This window comes from Choloepus didactylus, chromosome 2 (genome assembly GCF_015220235.1).
Source record: "Choloepus didactylus isolate mChoDid1 chromosome 2, mChoDid1.pri, whole genome shotgun sequence".
Taxonomy (NCBI): Eukaryota; Metazoa; Chordata; class Mammalia; order Pilosa; family Megalonychidae; genus Choloepus; species Choloepus didactylus.
The window spans coordinates 223,700,713-223,707,646 of NC_051308.1; positions in this window are offsets into that span (position 1 = coordinate 223,700,713).

The window sequence follows — 6,934 nt, forward strand, 5'->3', positions numbered from 1 at the left end:
CCAGCTCTCCCAAGGGCTGTAGGGGCACAAACACGAACTGAGTCCTTTTGTCCCTCAGGGAACTCACAGTGCACCGGAGGTTGCAGATGGGTAGGGTGAAACATTCAATGATGGGGTAAGAACAGAAGTGGAGGGCACCCAGATGAGGAACCTAAACCATTTAGGGGGCACCGACAGGCAGCCTGGAGGAGGGGAGCCCTCAGCTGAGACGTGGAGGGTGGGAAGGAGTCGGCCGGGCTAACAGCTGGCAGATGAAAAATGTTCTAGGGACGCAGGCAAGTTGAGGGGTGAAAACAAAACTTAGTTCATGGTGGTGGGGGACATAGCAAGCCAGGGGAGAGAGGGAAGTGGGACCCACACCCAAAGGGCTGTGCCCACTGGGGCTCCTCTCTATTTCCCCCAACTCTGGTTCCAAGGCTAAAAGGTTTGGCTTCATCCAAAGAAGCCAGAACGGGGGGTCTGGGGCCCTCCCCAGCTCAGGAAGGGCAGGACTTAGAAGAGGCAACACTCCCCCTGCCCCCCCCACCACACACCCAATCTAGCAGGCCCTTCTTGGTCCTTGGCCAAAGTCCTCAAGGATGAGACAGAGATGGTTGAGGCCTTTGGGAACTGCCCTGGGGTTCCTTTCCTTCTCTGCAGCTCCCCAAACCCCAAAGCAAGGAGGAATAGGAGTGGCCAGAGCAGCTGTTTGTCCTTCCTGCCCTCCCAGCCCACAGGTAAGGGGGTGGGAAGTAGACAGTCGCCTCTTCATCCTTCTCCAGCCCCCAGTGGTTGGAGTTGTGAGCACAGGAGGATGCTTGTGAAGCTTTCTGGGGATTCTCAGAGACTGGAGGTGGGGGTGGGGTCTTCCTGGGCCTGGGAATCTCCCCGAATCCGTTATTCCGAGGACACCCAGGTTCTGGGTTGGGGGGCTGCCTGGGCCTCTGTCACTGGAGATGCCCAGGATCAGAGAGGAGAGGCTGGTAGGGAGGTCTCTGGGACCATCATTCCCAGCTCCCAAGAACAGATGAAACAAATACAATGAAAAGGAATCATGAGGAGGGCAGGTGCTGGGCCTCGCCTTGCAGGGGGATCTAAAAAGAGGGCCCTCCAGCATCTGTACTTCGGGGAAGGGAAGCTGGGGCAGAAGCTCCCCAGTGCCACTCTTCCTGCTGATGGGGACCTCCTTTGGGGGTGGGGGTGGGAGCGTGCCACAAACCTGGCTCTGGGCCAGGTGATGGGCAGTGACACAGGACCCCACTCTGAGGACAAAGATAACTTTATTGATCACCACCTGGGTGGTGCCGGCCCCTCCACACCAGTGCTGCCCCATTTTGGCCATTACCCCCAAGGCGCTGCCCTTTCACTTTCCACAACCTGGTGATCTCTGGCATCAGCCCCTCCCACGGATGAGAGGGAGGGTCCTCTTGCTGGCGATGGTGGTGGCTGTTTCAGGGGGCACAGGGGCGTGTCACCTCAGCTGAGCTGGAAGAGGTGCATGAGGGTACTGGTCAGCAAGAGGAGGACACAGCCACTGCCCAGGCCGCTGCTTTCCGGGGCCCCACCCGTCGTAACTTTGTTGGTGGTATTTCTGGAGACTACAGCTTGTATCTGCAAGAGGAGAAGTGGGGGGGCACTCAGGGGACTTTTGAATCTCCTGTTTGTTATTTAAAGACAACATCCCCCCTCCAATAAATCAGGCCTCAGCTCTTTCTCCCATATGATGCTGCCTCTGCCACAGGTCCTCTCGGGCTCCCTGGGCTGCTCCCTGCCCTGACAAACAGGCAGGGACAGAGGTGGTCCCTGGCCCACCCCCATGAAACCTTCCTTTCACCGCTCCCAGGCCAGCGGCTCCTTCGTGTAGAGGGAGGCAGACCCAGCAGCCGTGCCCCCAGCCCCTCTGAGCCCTGGTTTCCTGGTCTTCTGAATGGGGAGGAGCGTCCATCACAGTTGGGAGGGTCCATGAGATGGGACTGAGTGAGAAGGCACTTGGTAAAGTTGAGATGGGGGTGGGAGTGGAGTCAGAGGGTGGGAGGTGGGACTTCCTCCTTGAAGAAAGGTCCAAATGGAGATCAAGCTGTTCTTAATGCTTGATCAAGCTGCTCTTCATGGAGATGTAGCTGTTTTTGATGGTCATCAAACTGTTCTTAATGCTTGATCGAACTGTTCCTGATGGAGAACTTGATGGCTTCTGCCTCTTACACTGACTAGTCCCCTCTTGGCACATGGGATGCCTGCAAAGCTGCCCCCTGGAATGATGGTTGGTTTTGAGACTATTTCTCAGTCTCTTTCTGGAGTGGGAGATTTCTGTCTCCTTTGTACCCCCCAAACACCCAGGCTTCTCTCCCCAGTGGGGTCCTCTATGACCTCCAGAACCCGAGCAGGCTTCACTTGGCCATTTCCTGCTCCCAACCCCGTAGGAGCACTTCCTCAGGCTCCCTGTGGGTTGACACCAGCCTCCCTCAGGGGCTGTCTTCCCAAACCTTTCATTCCCTATTACTCCATGACACCCCTCAGACACCGCAGCGTGCCCGTGCTCCCCAGCTTCGGGTCCAGGCTGCTGCCAGGGGGCAGCCCTCAAGCAATGTGACCCCGGCCAGAGGAGCTGGAAGGCTGGGCAGCCGGGTCTGCTGGGTCCCCGGTTCCCCTGCTGGGACCTGCTTGCCTCTGCATCTGTGGAGGAGGCTGGGTCCTGGGGTCCCTGCATTCCCACCCTCCCGTGCCAGGCAGCTCTGGGGAGTCCTGGGCAGCAGTGCTGCTCTTACCTGAACCATAAGCAGGAGGCTGACAGTGAGGAGGAGGACGAGGAAGCCCTTCATCTTGGGAAGACCTCGGAGGCTCTCTTGGTGGTAGCTTTTGGAAATGAGCGCAGGGCAGTCTGCACTTCCGTTTCAGCTTGGCTGCTTTTGAACCAGATGGCAAGGGAGGCGGCAGGGTGGGGTTGAGGGAGGGCCTACCGAGGGGGTGCTACTTCCTTTCTACAAAACTGGGGGTTGATCCCTGCCCTGGGCTCTAGGGCTTCTGGATCGAGACCTAGCTGAACCCCAGAGGATGAGGGATGGGCAAACCAAGGAGGCAGTGATGGGGCAGCGAATAGGGCCCTTGGCTTGGAGTCCCGCAACCTGAGAATTGAATCTTGGTTCCATCACTTACCAATTCTGAGCTCCTGGGCCAGAAACTGTACCTCTCTGAGCTTCTAACCAAAAAAAAGCTACCAGGGGATTAAATGCAATAACTAATTTTTAAAAGTGAAATACAGAAATTCTACTTTTAAAAATAAAACGGTCAGGGGATAGAAGCTGAAGGAGAAAAGATTGGGAGTAGATTTAAATTTCAAGATAAGCATGGGACTAGGGCCACAGAGTCAGCATGAAGGCTGGGGGAACATTAAGGTTTAGGAGGGGAGGGCGGATGTCTGTGAAAGCAGCAGAACACTGGATCAGGAACCAGGAAACCTAGCTTCTAGCACAAATCATAGCATTACCGTGAGCAAGCCCTTCATTCTTTCTGGATGTCAGTTCCTCAGCTAAAGCAAGAAGACTGAAGCAGATGATCTCTGAGGTTTCTTAAAGTCTAGTGTTACGTGATTTTGGTAATGAAAATAGCAGACGCATCATTTGTGTCAATCTGGGGTAGATGGGAGGGGAACTAGCAGAGGGACCAGCAGGTGGCGAGGTTCCAGTGGAAGGAGACTTGGGGTTTGGGAGTGAAGTCTCATTTAAGGGCTGGGGCGAGGATATGAATCATGAAACTGTTTGGCTTGTGCTCCATTTTTAATATATTCTCACTTTATTCTCCTTGGGATGCTGTGCTCCACATTTTCCTGATGAAGAAACAGCCTTAAAGGTTGGGTGACTTGCCCAAGAGGTAAATGGTGGAGCCAATCTCATTTGAACTTGAATCCATGTTGTGTGAAGCCACAACCGTGTATGTAACCTCTGGGAGTGCCTTAGGATGCACCTGTTAGGTCTTGATTCCTTGACCCCCACCTACCCTTCCCGAGGACTGGGGGGTTGGTTCTGCAGCCCAGCTCCTGCCATGTCTACTTTCCCCTCTTTAATCTATTTTGTGCCTCATTTTCAGGCCAGGTAGGAAAGGGAAACTACCCCAGCCACCCACCCACTTCCCTTCTCAGTTTTGGGCCTTCTGTTGCAAGACTGGGAGAACACCTGAGTGAGCCCTTGGGGGCCTCTAGCCCCTGGCTGAGACCAGCTCAAAAGAGAAAAAGTACTGAGACTCCAGACTAGTGTGAGAAAGTTGAAAGGGGGGCGGGGGCAGAAGACTTGGGGCCCCTGAAAGGTTAGGCAGGGATGTGGAGGAGCCCTTGTCTACCCGTCATTGCTAGCCCCTATCCACTCCTTCAACCAGAGATCTCTCCCGACCTCTGGCTCAAGTTCTAGGCTGCCTTTGGTGCACCTGTAGGGTCGGTGATTCTGGGGATTCGTGAGAGCTGGGGAGGCAGCCTGGAGATAGGAGGCTCATGTTGAAGTTCAAGGCTACTTGGCTGGAAATTGACTTTGTCCCATTGATCAGTCTTTTCCCCTGTTATGAAGAGGCAGCTGGACAGCATAAGGCCAGGGGCCAGCTGTGGGATAGTTTCTCTGTGCCAGGGACACACGCCAGGGTACTTAAGTACTAGACTCATATTTGTAAAGAATTTCTTGCAAACCCAGGAGTTGCATTTTCCACATCTTGAGACTCTGCTGTTGTGTGAGGCTGAGCTGGTTTGAGGTGGGGGGCAGGGAGGGTATAGTCCTAGGGGATGGGATTTGGGGGATGGAATGAAAGGATGTCTGGAGCCTGTCAGTATCTGAGAGAGGGAAGTAGGGACATCAAACCTTTTCCTCTCCTGCCCCTTTAGCAGTATCATCCTGTCTTGACAACATCTGGATGACAGAACCCTGGTCACAAAGCTTGAAGAGCTCTGAGAAACCCTCATTTTACAGATGGAAAAACTGAGGGCCCAAAAAGGGCAGATTAATGGCAGAGCTGGGGCTATAACCCATACCTTCCAACCCCCATGTCCCACTGTGCAGCATCTCCAAACTTGATTTCTGAGCCTTAACTAGCGAGATGGGAAGTGTCAGTTCACACTCCCCAAATTCCTTAGTGTGACATTCAAGGCCCCCACCTTTCTCCCCAGCAGCAAGTCTTGGGTTCCACAACCATCCCTCTCATACACACCACATCTCAGCCCTGAGCTGCACCCAACCTGCAGCTCCCCAGCTGGCTCGGGCTCTTTGACACTGCATGTATTTCTTCTGCAAGGAAAGGCCTTCTCCAATTTTTTTTTTTTCTTAACTAGAAACCTCTTATTCATTCTTTGAGGCTTGGTTCAGAAGCCCCTTCTTCTGGGAAATTTTCCACTTCTCCTAGGAAACTGCCTCAAAGACAGAGAGTTGTTCCTTAATGTTCCAAGAGTCTCTTCTGTAGACCTCCGCTCTAAAGATTGTATCTTTACAGAATATGGGCTGGTTCCCTGGGGTTGGAACCAAGTCTTGTAACCTCTTTAGCCCAAAATAGATGACGAAGATCACTGAATTAATGGGCGAATGTAAAAGTGACCACTCCCACCTCCAAGCATTGCATGCCTGCATTCATTCATTCAACAATTGTTTATTATAGGGTAACCGCAGACCAAGTATTGGAAAGTTACCAACACAGAGAAGAACTAAGGGACTGAGAGAAGTGAGCCCTTCATTTGGGGCTGCTTTTCCTCTAAAAGTGTTTGCTGCTTCCAGAAGAAGCAGCTGAGAAGCTGAGCAGAGGTTTCTACTCATATATAGGACAAGGGGGAGAAAAATTGTAGTTCAAAATCTGCTAAAGAAGGGGGCCCTGGAAAACCCCTCCCCAACAGGCTTTGTGTTGGGACCATGGAGGGCTACACCCTAGGAGAAAAAGTGAACAGGAAACAGCCCAGCCCTCATAGAAATAGAAAACAATCTGGCCAAAACAAAAAACAACAAACAAGAGAACAAGAGATAACAAACAATTCTACAGAAGATCCAAATAATGGATTTATCAATCAAACTTTAAAATAACTATGCTTAATCTTTTCTAAGACATATAAAATAGGAATAAGAATTTTGGCAGAGAACTGGAAATTATAGAAAATAACCACATGGAAATTCTAGAACTGAAAAATACAAAAATAGAAATTAAGAATTCAGTGGAGAGGTTTAACAAATGGATACAACTAAAGAGAGTATTCATGAAGAAGAATTAGGAAAATGGGTCCTAAGAAAATATTTATTATGGCATAATATATTTATTACATGCCTACCGTGTGCCAGCACTGGCCTAGGCATGAGGGATATGGCAGTGAACAAAAGGCTATAGTCCTGTCCTTATAAAGCTGACTTTCAAACAGGGGAAAACAGATGTTAAGCAAACAAAAAATAATGATAATTTTGGGTTTCAGTAAATGTTATGAGGAAGGCAAGAGGGAAATGTGAGAAAACAGAAATTGTGGTGGGGGGACAGAAGGAGTATGTGTCTTGGGAAAGTGGTTGGGAAAGGACACTTAGAGGAGATATTTGTTTTGAGACCTGCAGAACAAGAGGCATCTAGGCATGCAAAATCAGCTCACTGCCCTGTCCCAGTTTCACAATGTACTCTGATGATGGTCCTAGCAGCCCCATTCCACATAGGGCAGGTGCTCAATATGTACTTGTTTAATGAAGGAATGGAATACAGCCGGTGTGGAAGGAGGGGAAGGGGTTGCAGCACACATTACAATGTGATCTGCCCTGAATCATTCATCCCCACCAAGAGAAGGTTGTGATCCCAATAGCATAATAGAGCACTCCAAGGTAAATATTTATCCATCGATCCATCCATTCATCCTATCATTTACTCCTTCAGTCAATTTATCGACATCTACTGTTTGTCAGGTAAGATGAATGAGTGAGGGTCCTCACCCTTGAAGAGCTCATAGTCCAAGGGGAGACCCATA